Below are 20,360 nucleotides of genomic sequence, written 5' to 3'. Positions count from 1 at the left end.
GTTTTGGATTACTGATTAGTGTGGGAAGTCCCAATTCCTTATTCCTATGCTAAATCTAGACTGGTAATCTTGAGTAATATAAGAAAGCCAACTGAGGAAGTTATGGGAGAAGGCTAATAAACAGTACTTCTCCATGCTGTCTGTATTAGCTACTATTTTGTACCCTTACTTCCTTTGTGATGGATGGAATACATATTATAAATTGAAATAATTATTTTCTCTACTTAATTGCTTTTTGTCATAATCTTTTTCACAGCAATAGAAGTCTAATAAATACAAGATCATTATAAGTCAAGCAAAAATACTTGGCCTGTGTCTACTCAAGAATATTTATTTCCAGATCCCAAGATGCTAACTACTGAGCTCTTTCACTTTTATAAAGAAAATTTGAGGTAATATACCGGCTTTTGTCCTTTGCACTGTCATCTTGAAATTAAACAAGGAGTGAAAACATTTTACTTGTATATTTAAAATATAATTTGAAGAATGTAGAAGACCCAAAATTAGTGAACATGTATTAAAACTACTTTAACTATCTGTAAAATTAATTATGATATAAATGGGAAAATGTTTTTCTATTAACCTGAAAAATGAGGGAAAATGAGACATGGGATGATATAAGAGAAATAGAAAGCTTTACATAGGACTGGGGTGGGCTGTCTTGTTGAGTAGTCACCTACTATCTATGAGAACTTAGTTTAGAACCTTAGAACTGTGATAAATGAGTAAATAAATAAATATCTTCTACTTATATCATATACTCTTAACAGTGGGATTTGTCTTCTTTATGGTGTGTTGACATTCAGATTTTAAAACATGTACAGGTTCTTTTCAGATAGACCTAGAATGTGGTCACAGAAAATGATTCTTTCTTGAGGTTAAAGAAATGTCCAGTGATTATAAGCACTTGCTGCCTTTGCAGTTGACCTGGGACCAATTTTCAGCAGACATATCAGGCAAGTCAAACTACATTTAACTCCAGATGCAGGGAATTAGAAATCTTTTTCTGGTCTTAGAAATACCTACTGCAGGTAATACACATAGACCATACAGGCACAAACACACACATATACAGAAATTTTCTGTTTCCAATTTCATTATTTATTTGAGAATTCTACCCAATATTTGTTTTAATGTGGTTACCCCTAACTCCTCTTAGATCTGTCATTTCTTCCCTGTAACTCCTTATCATGCTGTCCTTATTTATTCATTTAATAACCCACCAAATATACTTTGCCCTGGCTATATACTCCTGCATTTGGAACCATCCTGGTTCCATAGCCTTAAAGAAAAGTCACTCTTTCTACCGTAGAAACCATCATCTGTCTACAGGGCTTCAGTCAGGTGCTGAGGCTTGTGAACCCCTACCTGCACTAGAATGCTGACAGGATTTATTTGGTGCAAGACTTGTACAACCAACCACAACATCTGAGAGTTCATGATTATAGCTGTTTTGCATGGGTTCTCCTTGACCTCAGTCTGCAATCCTGCATAAATAGTGCACCTTTAGAAAACCTTTCTTTGGGCTAATTCAATTAAAATATACATCTTATTTTCTAATCTGTTGTCAAATACATCAATAATTTGTTCAGAAATACTGGTGTTTTGTATTTATGTTATGCCCAGATCACAAGGCATGCCCCCTTAAAAACAAAACAAACAAACAAACAAACAAACAAACAAAGAGATGACCAGGCACCACAGCTCTGATGCAAGTACTCAAGAGTCTTTTTTCAAGTTAGGACGCTGGTCTCAAACCTTGATGCAACAGGTAAGGAAAGTGACACCTAGATGTATGGGCTGAGATAGATTTTTACATCTTTACATAGAGAAAAATGCAAACAGGGGCTTCAAGCCTTGACTTTACTTGATTGGATAAATGAGTTAGGGAATGTTGACCTTTATACAAGTACATAACATCTGTTCAAACCGCAAGGAGGTACCTCACCTAAAAGGGGCATGTTGAGAATGACTCACATTTCCTTAACTCTTCCTGTTATTGTAAGCAAGTCAGAATTATGTGATGCATATTTTCAACTGCTGAGAACACTTTGTGTTCTCTTTCTCAGAGTCCACGGGTGGGGGTCATGCCACTCTGGGGACAAACAACCAAAAATGGAGTTTGGAGAGCAAGATGGAGTTTATCCCTACTACTTTGACTTCTTCATTCTCCTCTTCTACTAGTAGTTTTAGAGACTAATATTCGGCTTCTTAATATCTGGATTATCTACCCTAAATATTTGATAATATGACCTCATCATCATTGTTTAAGAGCTTACAATATTTGCCTTATATATTATAAAAGTTTGTTTATAATACATGGTCCAAAAGTGAGTAGGGGGAGGAGAATAACGAAGAATCCCATGAGAGTGAACATAAGAGTTGTTAACCAGGGAGAGGAATCAAACAGTGAGTGGTACCAACTTTTGGAGTCTTCCCATTCCCTTTGGTGTCTGTCTGTTTTTTCCCTAACTTTAGCCAACAATTCTCAAGCAACCCCAGAACAATTGACACAGAAACAACACTCTTTATGTAAAGAGTTATATAACATTTTATGCTGTAGGAACACTTTCTTGCCTATTGTGAAATACTGCTTCAGCCAGAGAGTCCATGTTACACTCCAAGTGAGAGATATATTTTACTAGACATTGAATGTCCTCATCTATATCTGCCTTTAAACTATGGTAATTCTTCTCCTTTAGTGTTAACGCAGGTATTCCAGTGCTGGTCTAGGCAATCTTGGCCCTAGGATTAATTATAGGTCTAAAGGGATGGGTTTTCTTTTCCGTTTCATATGGTTCCCTCACCTTGCCCTACTAAATCTTTTAGCACACTTCTTCTGAATAAAAGGATACTAGTGGCATTAATTGAGTCAAAATAAACACCCCTTTCAGTGCAGAGGAGTTGATAACTTCTTTGTGCTATACAGGGGTCATTCCAATTGAACAGGCCCACCATGCCTGTTCTGGGGAAATAACACATTTGGAATGTATTATGGGAATGATCCAATTGCCAATATCTATATGTGACAAGAGGATTTGCACAGACAGACACCCTGTATGAAGATAATCTGGAATGTTAAAGCTGGACTTTTTTGTGACAATATATACATGCACAGTCTGTTTCAGAAACATTATATCCAACTATTAACCCAATGCCTCCATAAAATGGAAGCTAGCATTTTAACTAAACCAGTGAGAGGTGGTAAGTTTGTGCATAGAAACATTCAGTATTTGAAAGATTTTTAACATCATTGACCAGAAAGGATCTGCTGGTTCTGTTTGTTCAAAGAAGAGTTCTGGAACTGAGGGTACCTGTGTTGGGGTAACTGGGGATAAGGTAATTTTTGGACTAGAGAAAGGGGTCAACACAGGTTTAGGATTTATGAGGACCTGACTTGGGCCTATAGCTGCTGGTGGTTGGCTTGCAATTAGCCTTACTAATAGTTTGATTGGAAAGAGCAATCTGGAATCACTACCTCGGGTAATTCACAGTGGTTGACCTGGAGACTTCACAGGTTGTTTCCCATCCATTAGCATGTTTACCCTTGTCAGTGAAGCTGAGTAAACTTTGGAGTTGTCTCCCTACCAATACATTTTAATAAGATCTTCCTTTGACATTCCCCACCCCTTATTTCCAGTAAGTGATGTTTCACATCCCCAGGAAGCACAGTAAAACTGTTCAGAACCCCCACATTTGTCAGTTTTCTTTCCCCATGGGTATATGAAACATTTTTAGATCTACATTTGGCACATGTACTTTTAAGGGACTGTTGGATGTTGGTCCATGAATTGGCAGGGAGTTGGCACAAGTCTCAGAACCAGGATGTTTCAATTAGCTATTTTGTACCAGCTGGTAGGGCATGATAGACAGTCTCAGGATTTTTAATCTCACAGATCAAGTAAAAATGCTGATGTGGGTCAGAACTGCAATATATACAGTTAGCAGAGACAGTAGACTCAAGACTGAGTCAAATTTAACTTGAGACATTTGTGCTTTTCTGAACTCTCTCCATTATGTTGAATCTGTGTTCAGTGATCTTCTTTTGAGGAGAACAGGTTATGAGGTCTGGAGTGACTTTAGTGCACCCAGGCAGTGATCCTGTCCATTTTAATGACAGATAGCATGATTAGCGGGATGATTAATGGTCCTTTCAACCTGGGCTCCAGTGAGTTCTGGTAAAATCTCTTCATATAATCTTCTAGTAGAAAGTTTTATGCTTCAAAAACTGGGCCTGCTTCAAAGACAGCATGTAATTTAGGGCAAACATTTTTATGAACCCACTTGGTTGCTCTGACTCTAGATATTAAGTCATCATCTTTCAATTCTGCAATAGCTGCTGACTGCAGGTTGTGTACAATGGGGGCTGGGATACAATATATGAACTCAAAGGAAGTTAGTCGCATCTGGTGAGGAGAATTCCTTATTCTATATAAGGCAAAGGAAAGAATCATCATCCAGTTCCCAGCAGTCTCTAAGGAGAATTTAGTCAAGGTCTCTTTGAATATTTTATTCATTCTTTTTACCTGCTATGAACTTGGGGGTCAATATGCATAATGTAACTTCCAATCTTCCCCAATAAATCTTACTACATCATGGCTTATAAACAATAGCAAATACTTGTAGTTGTGCTTCCTTTACTTGATTTCTGTTAAATAAAACTTGCAAGAGGCCTGCAGTCTCTTACCTCACAGTAAGAAACCTGGGTCCAATTTTTTCATGAATAAGCCCCTGGACTTTTCCATGACCCTAGAATTTGGGTCAAAATCTTGTTGGCCACCCCTTTATGTTCATCTATACGTAGATGAAATGGCTTATTGATGTCTGACAGTGTAGATCAGGGTCCATCAAAGGGTCTGTTTTACTTTTTCAAAGGCCCTCTGTTATTCTTGTATCCAGATAAAGTCCTCAGTTTCCTTGGTGGCTTAATAGAGAGGTTGTTTAAGCATTTCAGCAAGGCTTGGAATACATAGCCAATAGAAGTCTGGAGGCCACAAGAACTCTTTCACCTATTGTGGGCTCTGAGGGTTAAGAATATTGATGACAGTTTCTTTTCTTGCTATGAAAAGCCATCACTCACCTTCCTTTAGAATATAACTGAAATAAGTGACTTCAGTCTTGCAAAACTGTGGGGCTTATTTTTTTGCAGCTATTTGATACTCCAGCCCCCCACCCCCAGAGACTGTAGGAGTTTCTAAGTCCCTTCTTGGTAACTCCTTAGATTGTGCTAAATACAGGAAATTATCTACATATCAGATGCAGAAAGATTACTTCTTGATTTTTATCCCAATACTCAACCAAGTCCTCATGCTGAACTTCACCAAAGATGGAGGGAATTTTTTTATAGCCTTGGGACATGCAGGTCCAGGTGATTTGTCTTTTGATGCATCTTTCAGCATCATACCACCAAAGGCAAAGGATTCCTGAATCTTGGGGGTCAGAGGTAAGCTATAAAGGCATCCTTTGGATCAAGAACAGAATAACATTTTGGGTCTCATGGCAATAAATTCAATTAGGTATAGGGATTATACACTGTGGGGAGTATATACATCACTCTGTGGTTAACTTCCCATGAGTTCTGGACAGGACTTAATCCTTAGAATTTGACTTCTTCATGGGTTACACTGGAGTATTCCAGGCCAATTAGTATGGCCTGATGACTCTCAGGGACAACAATTTTTTGATATGGGGAGTGAACCCTTTCATGCCTCCTGGGACATGGGATACTAGTCGACTCAAACTGGGTCAGACCCTGTTTTACTCTCAACAAATCCTAGAGGTGGATGTTTTGCAAGGTCCATCCTCCAGCCTCTGGCCACTCTTGGGGAAATTTTCTCAAACAAACATACTAATTATGGGGAGCTGAATGGTGACTTCATATAGTCTATACTAAGTCTCAGAAGCCAGGGTAATAGTCAGCACCTGGACTGGATTGTTTTTCTGATCCAACAATTGGATCCACACACACACACCGAATTTGAAATGAATTTGGTCCCTGATTTTTGCTAACATATCTTTCCCCAGAAAGGAGTATGGACACTCAAGAATGGCCATCAATGAATGGGTTACCCAATCCAATCCCAGGTAAACTGATCTCTGGATAGTCCAAGAATATTGTTTGACAAGTGTGTCCCCTTGGAACCAGAACCTCTTGGAATACTGCAGCCCTTCAGCATGGAGGAGCACCAAATATTGAGCTCTGGTATCTAAAAGGAAGTCTAGAGGCCTTTGCTCAACTGTAATTGTGACCCTGTGTTTGGGGAGCAGGTCCAAACCCCAATTGATTCTCTCAATATTCTTCTGTAATCATGGCCTCAGTCTGATTTTCTCTTTGGGCATTTTTTAGCCCATTTCCCTTTCTTCTACAGTTGTCACATTGGTTCTTACCTAGTACTGGATGCCAGCCTCTTTTAGGCTCTTTTCCTTCAACAATCCAACAGTGCTGGCATTTCCTTTCTCATGAGTCCTGCATGTTGTTGGCCAGAGGACCTTGGCCAAATCTCTATTCAATACCTATTTTGTCTTAACCTTTTTCTCTATACTTTCTCTCTTATTGTATACATTCTCTGTAATTTCCACAAAATTCCTCAACAACTTTTCTCCCAACCTTCATTGCTTCTCTAAATTCCTTCTAATGTCCACGGCTGACTGATTGATGAAAGAAACCAAAGCCACTGTACCAGAATGTCTTGCTTCCTCTGAGTCTATATGGGAAGCCTCCATGAGTTATTTGAGAAATGCTGCCAGGCTTTAACTAAGCCCCTACATAGCCTCACGAACTGTGGCCAAATTCCTGGGCTGCCAAGCAACTTCTTTGAAACCTGCCATCAGAGTCTGGTAGTAGACCTGGAGATACACCTTATCTTCAGCTATATTGTATTCTCAGTCAGATATTCTGAGGGGAGATCCCTCATCAAGATTGTCTGGGTTTCGGGTTATGGTGTCATTAGCTCTTGGAAAGTTCTTCAAGGCCTCCAAGATGAGGTACTCTTTTTGTTCAATAGTAAAAAGAATTTGCAAAAGTTGCAGATAATCATCCCACGTGGCCTGCTGAGTGAAAACAACAGTGTCTAAGAAACCAATAAATCATTATGGTTGTCAGAAAAATTGGATGTTTTGCCCCTTCCAATTAAAAAGATCAGTGGTAGCAAAGGGCCAGGAATGATGAGGTTGATTACCCTATTGGTCTACAGGCCCCTCTGCCCATAGAGGCAAAAAAGTGAAGTCCCTGCCTCTGGTTCTACAGCTTCAGGAGACATGGTGCAACTCTGCGAAGACCCTCCATCTATCCCTGAGGCCAACGCCACCGTGGCTGGAGCAGATTGTGGTGCTGGATCCAGAACAGAAGGCAATTTTTGTGCCTCGTCAAATTGTGGCACAGCTAGTAGAAGAATGTAAGGTGGAGGAAAGATAATGTCCTCAGTCACTCAGTCATACTATCCTGTAAGACAGGGTAAAGTATAGATGTTTGTTTGGAGGTCTCTTGCTCTTCAGTCACAAACGTTGGAACAGTTCTTGTTGAAGAAGAAAGATTAGAAAGGGGGAAAGAGGAAAGACTTAAACCAAGATTGTGTGTTGGTAGCCACATCATTCCAGACTATTATGTAGGGGACTTGATCAGGGTGTCCATGTGTCTTTTGAAACACCTTGTCTTCCTTCTACTGCTGACATTGTGGGGAGATGGAAGGTTACCTCTAGAGGCCAGCCAATGTCAAATATTAGACACTCTGAACTGCCATAAGTGAATATTTCCCCTTTCTTCACATCCACGGATTGCTTATTAACCTTGGTCCTAACTTCCTTAAAATGAGCAAAAATGAAATTGAGAGGGTAAGAGGGGGGGTTGGGGATTTAGCTCAGTGGTAGAGCGCTTGCCTAGTGAATGCAAGGCCCTGGGTTCGGTCCCCAGCTCCGAAAAAAAAAAAAAAGAAGAAGAAGAAGAAGAAGAGAGGGTAAGAGGCAGTCTCTCCCATGTTGTTGGTCAAAGTCAATACAAATAAAAACTAAGTACAACAAGAAACACAGTAGTAAACAGAAAAGTACAAAGTAGCCATGTCACAAATAAAATAAAATTGAATCCAAATATTCAGACTCAAAGACTACTGCCTCATAAACCAAAAGCTGCAGAGGGAGGAAAGCAATTGATGGCAAGGCTCCCCCTCTTTTATCAAAATTTTCTTTAACTGACAGGTGAACTCTTCACCAACCCTGGGACAGGGAACATCTTGACCCCCTTGGCTTTGACTCTCCAGTTTATCTACTCTTAGCCACTCCTCTCTGCCAACCCTACAAGACCTTTCTTAAAATCCAAAGCAAGAACAGAAACAGACAACAAGCCAAAATACTAAACGTTCACTGTCTGTCACAATAAAATAGTCAGGATCATGTAAATAGCACTAGAGACACTTATTTGTTATATAAAAAACACTTGTAAAACAACGAGTGGCCACAGATGTCTAAGGGGCTGTGGCCTTTATTGCCCATTTTATGGCCATGATTAATTGTGTGGCTTTTCAGAAACCTGCTTTGTTTTTATGGAATTGCATTAGTTGTAGATGTTTCCAACTTCTGCTTTTGTAAATTTCTTTCTGCTGTCTCATTAAAATGTAAATTGATTGCACGTGTTTGCACGTGTATGTGGTGTACACTTGTGCTTGTATACACATGTGTTGCATGTATTATACTCATAATATTTTACCAGCTGCTCTGAGTTCCTTGAGTGGTCACTAAGATCTCCATGTTGAGGACAAAGTGAAGGCAAACCATTCTCAAAGGTGGTTACTAGTGTTTCTCCAATGATAGATGAGTGAAAAAGTGAACCAAAAATTTCAGAAACTTTAAGCTCACTTATGGAGAATTAAGGTACTCTGGCTGCCTCTCTCAACTAAGCTTCCCCAGTCAATTTCTGGTATATGTTTTAGTAATGATTGATAATGTTAACTTCGTTCGTGCTGTCAATAAGGCTACTTCAGTTGCCTCTACTGGATGTGTGAGCGGTTAGTTTGACAATGTTTTGCTATTTATCTGCCGACTTCTTTTATTTGCCAGTTGCTATTTCATTTATTTTTGCTTGCTATATATTCTATATCCTCATCAATTTGAAGCAAAACTCATGGCTAGTAAGACTGTTTTCTTGTCTAGATCATTGTGGTAGAGGTCAAATGTCAAGGCTATTATTGAATTTGGAGGTCATTAATTGTCAAGGCTGTCTGACCAATGAGCACCAGATATCTGGTTCTCTCTGTGTTCAATGCGACCCAGTGCCAAAACCTGAAATGGTATACTTAGCATGATGGAAGATCTAGCTTTTACCTGTATCCTGAGAATCAAAACAGCTGAAACTCAGATCCTTATACTTTTGTAAATAAACGATCACCCAGTACCTCATATGCTACCTTTGATCTCATGATCTTATGGAAGCATCATAATACATAGGGTAAGAAGGTGAACTCTCCAGAGGTCTGTTACCCTATAATGACATCCTTTGCAAGGAGCAAAGGATGGAAAGAAAAATGTTTCAATACTTCCTTTAAAGGCAAGGTTCCAGTTGCCTAAATTCATTCCACTAATCATTTCCTCTACAATATTCCACTCGATCCTCACAGCACCAAACCTTTAACAGCAGAGACTCTTTGAGGCATAAATGGCAACAATCTAGTCCTAGATGGAAGAGATCCATGCAACTAATATAAAGAGAAAAATTCTGTCGTCCTGACTGTACAAGGCCAAGTAAACCATATCTTGAACATTGGCCTCTTTTGGCATCATGAATGTGTTTTAACTCTATAGAAAATCCAGATACTAACCTTATACATGACCTCTATCTAAGGCAGAAACAGAAAGCCAATACCTTCCTCTATCTGAGCAAGGAAATAGATAGTGAAGAGTTAGCACAAGTGCTGTGGACTGTATTTTTAAGCTCAGTAATTCTACAGGTGCTCAGTCTCTCTCTAGTACTGGCCCTCAAATCTACCCAGGGTGTTAAGAATAACCCAGTGCATGTATCTTATAGCATGATACTTATAGCAATCTCAGGATATTCTTGGGGCATATAATTTCTGGCTACCTTAGTATTTGTTCAGATTCTTATTTAGATATTCCTGTTTTCTGTTTTCCTTCTAAAGAAAGAAGCAAAGAAAACTGCAGCAGAACTTTGCCTAGAAAGCCCCATTTTGTCTGTTCTAACCCCTCTCCCTAGGCTGCCCTGTGTTTCTGCTTGAGACAGTGTCTAAAGAGGCTAGAAGTGCTGGATAAGATTTGTTTATTCATTGGTGTGTATTAGATACATAAACACTGGCCTTATTAACAAACAGGTCATGGGACTATTCAGGTGGAATTATAAATAGTTGGAACAATGAGAGCTTCCCATCATATTTAAATAGTCTTGTTGGGAATACAAATAAAAGAATTGTCTGGGTTTTCCAAGAAAAAAGAACAGAATGGAATTATCTGGACAGAGATAGCCTTTGCCCCTACTGGTCAAAGGTGGCAACAGAGAGGAGGGTGTTGATATGTATTAGGGTTCTCAAAAGACAGAACTTATAGATTGAAAACACTCATACTCATACACACACACACACAGACACACACACACACACACACACACACACACACACACACACACACACACACCAAACCATTGATTTAGTAGACTGACTAACACCAGTTTTCTTTGTAGTTTAATAGGTGTCTGTCTATAGAAAGGCTGAGAATCTAGCCCTTATTCATTGAACAATGCTGCATATCTATCTCTCCAGTACCAATTTGGTACAATAGTCCATGAGTATTCTTGATGAATTATTGGTCCTCAGTTTATATTTTAATTAGACTGCAGTAATAGGATAGTCAGACTTGCCAGGAAGACTGAGGAAAACCAGACAAAAACAATAGCTTCCTGTTTCCATATCATGGTAGTAAGTCAGTTTTTACCATAAGTCGTGGCCTAGAAAAAAGGTTAGTTTTCCAGTTTCAAATAATTTGATTATGATTTGGGATTTTGTTGGTAATAGGTGTACTCAAATTGATAAGCAAGAATAATCACCATATCATGTTAGAGGTCTGTGTGGTGGTTATGGTGGTGGAGATTCTGGTCTTGGTGGTGGTAGTAGTGATTGTTGTGGTGAGGAAGAGTGATAGTGCTGGAGGAAAGGCTTTATCACCCATAAAATAGAGTGTTAAACAATATAATTGATGTGAGTATAAGACAGCCTTCTTGGCAACAAACTTGGCCTAACCAAAAGAATTCTGTGAGTCCTGAGAAGTTCTCCCTACAGCTGGGGATGTAAATGGTTTTCATAAAATATAGGACTTGGCTAAATGAAATTTCAATCCCCCATATTTCACAATTTTAACTTTTACTCAATTTCAAAGTGGTAGATGGAAAATGTCACATTACAGGAATATTTCAGTGCCTTGACCAAATACCAGACAAGGGAACTTAATGGAGGAGATGTCTATTTGGCCTCATGGGTTAAGGGAATATAGCCCATCCAGGTAATGTTAGACTGAGGGTACCTCTTTGGCAGAAGTATGTATATACTGTTTGTCCATAGGAGCAGGTAAAAGAGTTGGAGACGGAGTTTCTTAATTTCTTTTTTTTTTATTCAGTCCAAAACCTCAGATCATTAAATTCTCGCCAAACTGGATTATATTATCCTCCAAATTTAACAATGTGTGTCCTCTCTCCATTCACACACATGCACACAGACATGCACACACACACGTGGACAAACTCTCTGCCTCAAGTCACTGAATGTTTCCTCCACAATTAACTGATGATTACTTCTCAGTTGATCCTTTCCGAAAGCTCTTTCATATACACACATTGAGGTGCCTGTCACTAATACATCAGGATTTATTAATCTAATCAATTTGACCATCAAATTAATCATGTTCTGATGATTTTTAAAACATTTTATTTTTCTTCAAACTTCACAATCTATGTAAGAAAATGAATATATGTCGTCCCCCACACACACACACATTCATTTTCAGATACCATGGAGTTTTCTCATTAAGGGTAGCTGTGGATGCCAGTTCCAGTAGATTTTAGCTGTCACAATCTTATTCTCTCTCATTCTCTAAATACTCAGATTTTCTTTATTTCTTCAAAATGGGCATACATTTTCCCTCCTTATCAGGTTATCATGGGATTTAAGTAAGAAAACTTGGAAAATGCTGATTCTTCTAGGGAGAATGAAAAGATTACATAAGTATCATGATTGGATCTCAAAATTACTGTGTTTTTAAAAAGTGAATATATTATTTCCATAAAGTCCTGACGCTTTTGAAGTTGCTTTTAAGTCATTTTTATACACATCTATATAAACATCCAACAGATGTTGTGTGTAACATTGAACTGATGTGTGTAAACATTTAGCAGATGTTTTTAAACGTCTGTTGGAAAACAGAGCAGATTTTCTTTGTTGAGGGAAAATGATATCTTCAATGTTCTTCAATGGTTAATCATGGATTTTATCTTAAACTCTCAGGTATCTACTGCTTGTTAGCACTGGAAAGTAGAGAATCATGATCTCCTTGACATGATGAATTTTGGAGGTTCCTTTTTTCCATAATGGTCTTCAAATGTTAATGTTTATAGATGTCAATCTATACTAATGATGATAGCTAAAAATCTTAAAAAAAATACATAAGATTCTTATTGTCTTCTTCTGTGAAAAGGCCCTCAAAGGTATTAGTACCTAAAGCCTTAATCCCACTGACTGAAAGGTGGAAGTAACATTCAGGCTGTAAAACTTGATCTGTAGACAGCATCACCTGCCCAACCTAAAAAAAGGTCTAATCTATCAAAGTCCATAGTCCTGAGAAAGTCTTGATTTGTATCAAAATTGCCTTTTGCTGCTGTATAGTTGCTTCTGTCTAACTGTTCAAGTTAACTGAAGTATGTCAACCCAGGACATGGTGTTATGCTTAAAAGCTTGCCCTGAGAAATGCTGGAACTATGCTAGGAACCTGAACAATCAGTGCAGTCATCTGCCTGCTAAGACTGTTCACTTGCTTAAACCCATGTCTGAACAATGTTTTATGGTGAACATCCCATAGTACTTCTGAATTAATTTTCCCAAGTAAATGCTTATAATTTGGTTTAGCTTGATTATGTAGAACTTATGCAACTTCTGGCACAAGTTTGGAATAATAAGATTTGTCTTCTAGGGAATCTTCTCTCTCTCTCTCTCTCTCTCTCTCTCTCACACACACACACACACACACACACACACACACACACACACACACACACACACACACACCTGCTCCTTGATTCTTTCATTCTTTATCTACATCCTGGCTGTCCTGAGTGACTCAAACATGAGCTCTATCTGTCTCATGAACTCTTGTTGTCTTAATATTCTACCTCACCACAGAACAACACAGTGGAACATCAGAACTTAGACAGAGCCATGAACCAGTAGATGTTTCTGCCTTTTCAATTGATCTTTCAGATGCCTGTCAAAGTGACAGAGTATGCTCAACACACATGATGAGGAGATAACAAGGTCTAGTTCCTAGTAGTTCCCTCTTATCTTCAGAGCATATGATTTTAAACTACAACTAATGTCAAAATGAATGTGGACAATTTTATTTCTGTGTTTACACATATGTTTAAGTTCTAAACTAGGTAAGACTAGGCACAATAAGAGATTACTAAACACTAGAAACATATTTTAAAGTGTGATCCTATAGTGACAAAATGAAAACTATGTGAATGACATCTGTGTTTTTCTCTGAAACTAACTTGTGCTTCTACATGCATGTACTTGTGTCGTTATTTGTGTGAGTGCATGTGTTAAATGTGTGCAGTGATGGTTGTATATGCCTATGTGTATGGGTCAGAGAATATTGGATTTCCTGCTCTGTCACTGTCAGCTTCTTTCTTTTGGGACAGGATCTGTCATTGAGCCTGGACCTACTCTGGGAGCCAGGAGTCACTAGTTTTCCTCCTGTCTCAGCTTCCAAAGCACTCTTGGGCTGCAGGTGCATTACAGTCAGGCTTAGTACTTTGTATGTTTCCTTAGTTCCAAACATAGGTCAATGAACTTATGCAGCAAGTACTCTTAACTCCCTAGCTCTCTCTCAAAACATGGTGCTACCTTCTGGAGACCACAGTTGTGATTGAGCAACAAACTTGAAAAATAACTTGTTGGCTTCTGGGAGGGGAGGTTAAGGCTGCGGTGGTGGAGTTCAGGTGGACACAAGAAAGTGAAAGCAGCAGTTGACAAACATGGACGGAGTCCTGGCCCTGGTCTGCCTCCACTAAGCCAAGCTCACCTTCGGAACCAACTACCCTGGGGCGTCAGATGTGCAGGGCCCGTGAGCGCTGAGGGGAAACAGTGATCTCATCTCCAGGACAGTGCTTGCTGCCCTGCCTTCACACTCTAAACCCCCAGGCGAGAAGATGTGGTCACCCAGGCCCTTGCCTTGCAGCATCCCACCCTTTGGACTCCGCACGGCCTCGGGAGAGTCGCCCAGTGCCCCAAGGGCCAGAGCAGGAGATGAGACCTCGGGACCGCAGGCTGCCTTCGCCCTCCAATATGGTCTGGTGGGGTAGCCGCCCCTGAAGCCCTCTATGGACCCGGTTCACAACAGCACAGCGGCTGACAGCAAAGCCCGCTGGGGCCGCTGCCTGCACTCCTCTAGGAGCAGAGGATTTTGTTTTGATTTTGTTTTCAGAGGGAGGGAGGGAGGGAGGGAGGGAGGGAGGGAGGGAGGAGGAGGGAGCGAGGGAGGGAGGAGGAGGAGCGAGGACAACTCCCAGCCTCTCCATCCCGTCCTCTATGCTCTGGCTGTCCAGCCACCAATGCCCAGGAAGGTGGCGACAGGCGAGCAGTGGGGACTTTTCTGGTAGGTTCCTGCAGAGGTGCGCGAACTAGGAGTCTGCCTTGCCGCTGTCAAGGTTCTCGCGAGCTACACAGAGCCCCGAAGAGCTTGCCGCCGGCCTTGGCCCGCCCCACGACGCTGGACCACTGGCTGCCACCACCTGGATCTCTGTGCCCGCGTCGGTGAGTTGCAGGATGGTGCGCAGAAGGCAGGCGACCCTGGCCAGCGGAGTGGCGGAGGCAATGGTAGCAGGATCCCCAGTGGCATGCCATTACCCACTGGGCACGATTGCTAGCGGCAGCGCAGGAAAGGCCACTTCTGCGGCTCCTGGGAGCGCCTTCCGCGGGGCCAGTTCACGGCCAAAGATCTGTCATCAATGTAAGGGTAAGATGCAGCTGGTGGCTGACCTGCTCCTGCTGTCCAGGGAGGTTTCGAAGGCCCCGCCTCCCCTCGCGCTGCTGAGGAGTCCTTACAGCAGTGCCCAGACACCATCACCGTGCGCACCGAAAGGCTGTGCATCCTAACCCACGACAGGCAGCTCAACATGGGCCACTTCAGAGACGCGGGGGACTCTGGGGGCAGTCTTGTGGAACTGAGCCACTAGGTGATGTCTGACCCAGTGTTCCGCTCAGGCCTTGCGGACTGCTATCATGTGAGTCACTGCTGCTATAGGGTGTAGGAGAGCTGTGCTGTGATGCGAGACACCCTAGGGCAGACATGACCCCACAGTTGTTGCTGGAGGTGCCACACGGCTTGTCTCTTAAGTTCAACTTCCTGATGAATGCTGGTGCCCTGTCCAGTGACAAGTCACAGAACCACTTCTCGCACTAACAGTTCAAGTGCATGAGCTACAGTGCATCTGCGATGTTAGCATGTGTGTGCAAAGTGAAGCCAGCGCCTAGGGAGCTGGTCTGCAGTCATTACCCGCTCTTCAGTTGGTTTTTGGTACAGGTGATGAATGTTTTGATGGGCTTTGTCACGGAGCCTCAATTCCGGGGTCCCACAGCTGCTGTGAGCACTGAGTGCAAGGCAGTACAGATCTCCACCCTGGGAAGTGCCATAGCTGTGGTGTTGGCCAGCAGGCTCTTGACCCAGTGCCTCAGGAATCTGGCACAGTACCCTGATGGGAGGGTCAAGATTTCCCACCAAAGGGAGAACCTTAGAAACTCAGCCTGTGCCTTGTCTGAAGGCTGCACCCTCTTATCTCAGGCATTAAGGGATAGGACTTTACCCCCAGTGAATTCTGATTCTGTAAATAAGCACTCTTCTGCACCTTGCCCACGCAGTCCCCATACTCATTTTTATTTTTCACCTCAAGCTAAACGAAGACATTTAACCCCTCCTCCTCTCTCTCTCTCTCTCTCTCTCTCTCTCTCTCTCTATATATATATATATATATATATATATATATATATATATATTGGGTAACACTCCTCTCCCATGTTAATACTCAAGAGGTAATTTACAGAAGGCAAGGCCATGCAGTCAACATGTATACAGAGGACACAGGTGTCTACCAGGCCACTATAGGAACTGAGACATAGATAAGATGGGGAGTGTGCTGACTGCAGGATTACACTTACACACTCTATCCCCTCAATTCACTTATTAATGGGGTCATGGGTTATTTTTTTCTTTTTAATTAAATGAAAGGTTACCTTATGTTTCATTCCTATAAACAACTACCTTTTTGTATGTCATTATTTTTGTTGAATTAGAGTATACATGGTTTAAAAAGGGTATGACTTTTCCATATGATTTGGAAGTAGGGAAAAAGCTACTGTGTGTGTGTGTTTCATTTTTTTTTTTTTTTTTTTTTTTTTTTTTTTCTTTTTTTTTTTTCGAGCTGGGGACCCAACCCAGGGCCTTATGTTGCTAGGCAAGCGCTCTACCACTGAGCCAAATCCCCAACCCCTGTGTGTTTCATTTTGAAATTACACTATAGAGTGATTTTTCCCCCAATGTAAAGTTTTTACCCTACATGTACTGGAGTATTTATTTAATGTATTAAATTGTTATGCTTCTCAAAAAAAAAAAAAGAAAGAAAGAAAGAAAAGAAGAACGAAAAAAAGAAAAAAAAAAGAAAGAACCTACATAAGCAAATCTAAACATGAAGACTATATTGAACAGAAATAACAACCTCTATGGTATGGTTAGTAAAGTGTTTATATCATAGGTACCTGCCTCATCATGCAGTCCTTTGTACCCATTGAATCTTGGTGAATATATACAATTACCATCTCCTCTGCAACAGCACTGCAGACATGCACGAATACAGCAGCACCTATCACTGTGTATTCTAGGCTCAAACCTCAGCTCCTCATGACTGTAAACATCCTGAGTGATGACCCTCAATGGTTTCCATAAGCAGCAAAATTGTCTAGAAAAGACCTTCTGAACATCTGGTCTTGATGGAAATCCTGCTGTTTGTTCCTTCCAATTCAGTCGCCTTTGTTCACCTTTCCTTCCTAGAACATATTTTGCACTATCACCTATTTTATCTCTAGTTGCGACATGCTGTTATACTGATTGCATTCCACAGTCTTATCCTAGAAAGTAATCCGTTAAACAACTGTATACACTGACCAGATTATCCAAATGTGGAGCTGGGAATCTTGATTTTGTATTAATGGAGAGTATCTAGGACATAGGCAACTATACAGAAGATTAAGAGTATTTATGGTCCATAACAGCCTGAGAGATGCACTATTTGATAAGCCCCTTAGTGCTGAGAGTGGGGCTGATAATTCATTAATTCTTGGTGATGAGTTATCCTTATTATTCTAATTGTTGCCTTGCTTCCTCAGAATAATTGGTGCCTGGAGCAAAGGTTCGGAAGTGCCAACACAGCTGCAGAATCCATGCTCTACCTCCCTGTGAATAGGGTCTAATTATTGCTGCTGTAGGCTGGCTGTGTCACTTGTACTGCCTTGGGCTGCACACAGATTTCAGGAGTAGTGCTGTAAATATGTCCTCATACCTTCTCAGGAAAGAATAGTAATTTTCTTGTGTGCTGATCATCTTCTCAACTCTGGCTAGCTTAAGGCTTCATCTGTTTTATGTTAGCTAGATCTCCCACTGCTCACCTGTCCTTCCAATGCTATCTAATGACAATTGGCAAAAAAAATACCTATCTCTTACTGTGTTCTACCAAGGGCCAAGAAAATGTTGATTGCCAACTGTGCACTGTCTGAATGCCACAGTTTTCAGATTAAATATTGAGGTTTACAGTATCTGATTTATATTGTACAAGAGAATCACATCCTTTAGGAAACCTGTGAGCCTGATTCTTTTTACCATGTGACTAGTCTTCCTTGCATAGTACCTGTAGGGATTTCCCTGTTGTCACTCAGTCCAATATCCTGTTGTGTACCTATTCCCTGGGAACAGAATCATTCTATCTTGGAGGAAGGCTGATTAAGACTCTGGAGTGAGTGAATCTTACAAATCACAGAATGGAAAGTCTCAGGAACCTCCTGAAACTTAGAATATTTGCAAGGCAATGTTCAAAGTTACAGAGAGTTATGGATTCTGGGAAAGGACACTGTCCAATCAAGGTACTGCAAGGTTTGCAGAAATCTCTGTGCATGCAACTTTCATGAGCTGTTACCCATTCTAGGGTACCTTTAGTAGAGATTCAGCTCCCAGTTCATTAAGTAACTACTCATTAACACTATAAATAACCCCAATAAACCTGATGATTCACTAACCTAGACTTAGCTGGAATCCTTTTCTTAGCCTCTCATTAGTGTCTTTTCTGGGGTGAATAAACATATGTACATGTATCCTCTTGAATAGTTAATGCAGTAACCACTCTATCCTCAGTGAATCCCCACAGCCATCTGTCCTAGCTCAGCACATTGGCTTGTTGAAGATATGAACTTTTGCCAAGTGGATGTTGGCTTTGGAAACTCAGGACTGAAAATTCCTGTGTACCTTACCACCTTGGCCCTGTCTGGTATCTGGCTACAACTTGAACATTTCCAGATTTCATTTATGTGTATTTATTTCTTAACTAAACATTTCCATCCACTTTTATTTTAAGGAAATGTGGAATTCAGAAAAACTCTAGAACTCTAACTTTGTCCTATTTAAGTGAGGTTCAGCTATCAATGTGACATGACTTATTTAGGGAGTGAAAACCTTACATGAAGCACTACACAAAACAAATTGCCATCTGGGCATGTTTTTCTTGATTACTAATTCCTGTACGAAGATACCACCATGAATGGTCCTTCCCCTGGGTGGGTGTTACTGGGCTATATTAGAAATGTAGCTAAACAAGCCAATAAGCAGCATTCCTCTATGCTACCCATTTCAGTTCCTGACCCAAGGTTCATGCTGTAAGCTGCCATGGATTCCCTCAATGAAGCAGAGCTACAAGCCAAGTAAATCTTTTCCTGTCCATGGTGTTTTGGTTATGATATTTTTTTTCCATAGCAGCAGAAAGCAAGATCGAACAATGCCTTGATATATAGCAGAATCTAAAATACAGCATAATATCAAGAGCTTCAAAATGGACTTGGGTGATAAAAGACAAGAAACTGAAAGTAATACAAATACTTTAAATATTGGAAAGAAAAAGAACCAGAGCAGGCTGGAAAGACACTTGCTGTGAAAGAATAAATTGGGTCATACAACTTACATTCAAAACAGCTAGCATTATAGTCTTTGTCTGTGATTCCCATATTGAGGAAGCAGAGATACTTGCTTCTTGGGGTTCACTGATCATCCACTCTAGTGAAATTCCCAACTTATAGGCTAGTAAGAAAGTATGTCTTAAAAAACAAGGGGAATAATGACTAAGAAGTAGCACCTGAGGTATCTTTTAGCTTCTATATGCACATACTTGTGCACCCTGAGCATATGCAGCTACACACATGTAAATATGCACACGCAACCAGACATGCATACCCTTTGACAGAAAAAGAGCCACTGTGTCTAAATGTTGAAGGAACTGTTCTATGTCTCCCTGAAACTCTGAGCTGCCATTTAGAAGCAACACATTATGTTATTCATTATTTATTTTTCCGACCACTCACTTTTTTTTCAGATGTTCTCAAAACTCTGTATTATAGACCATTCACTTTTGTACCTTTAACAGTAGCAAACAAAACCAGGAACCAAACTAAACCAAACCAAACCAAAACCAAGGATTTCATACTCAGGTTGTGTTATTGTTGTTGTTGTTTCATTTTGCTTTGTTTAATGGTTGCTGGAAGCTTCTTGTGACCATGGACTGCAACTTTACCTGTTACTATTGACAAATCAAACTCCAATGGTTGTCTGATGTATTCTCTGTCATCATTCTTTGCAAGAACGGTGTCTGCATGCCCTCTGGAGAACCACAACATACAGAAGGTCACAGTCTTATGGGATTCTCTGACAAATGTGGTGCTCATCTCTGAAAATCATTCTCAGAAGAAAACTTTGCAAGCACTCTGTTAGTAGCAACTTGAGTATGGGAGACATAAGATGTGTAACACAAATGGGAGAAAGATTGAAAAGCTGCAGTAGATAGAGGG

General features: G+C 40.5%; 1 pseudogene; it reads left to right on the top strand.

Annotated features, from left to right (window-relative positions):
• Positions 1-4,137: 4,137 nt before the first annotated feature.
• On the top strand, positions 4,138-17,726 carry LOC116910951 (annotated as a pseudogene).
• Positions 17,727-20,360: the final 2,634 nt, after the last annotated feature.

The sequence above is a fragment of the Rattus rattus genome, chromosome 10 (assembly GCF_011064425.1).
Source record: "Rattus rattus isolate New Zealand chromosome 10, Rrattus_CSIRO_v1, whole genome shotgun sequence".
NCBI lineage: Eukaryota > Metazoa > Chordata > Mammalia > Rodentia > Muridae > Rattus > Rattus rattus.
This window is presented reverse-complemented; position numbering and strand designations above follow the sequence as displayed.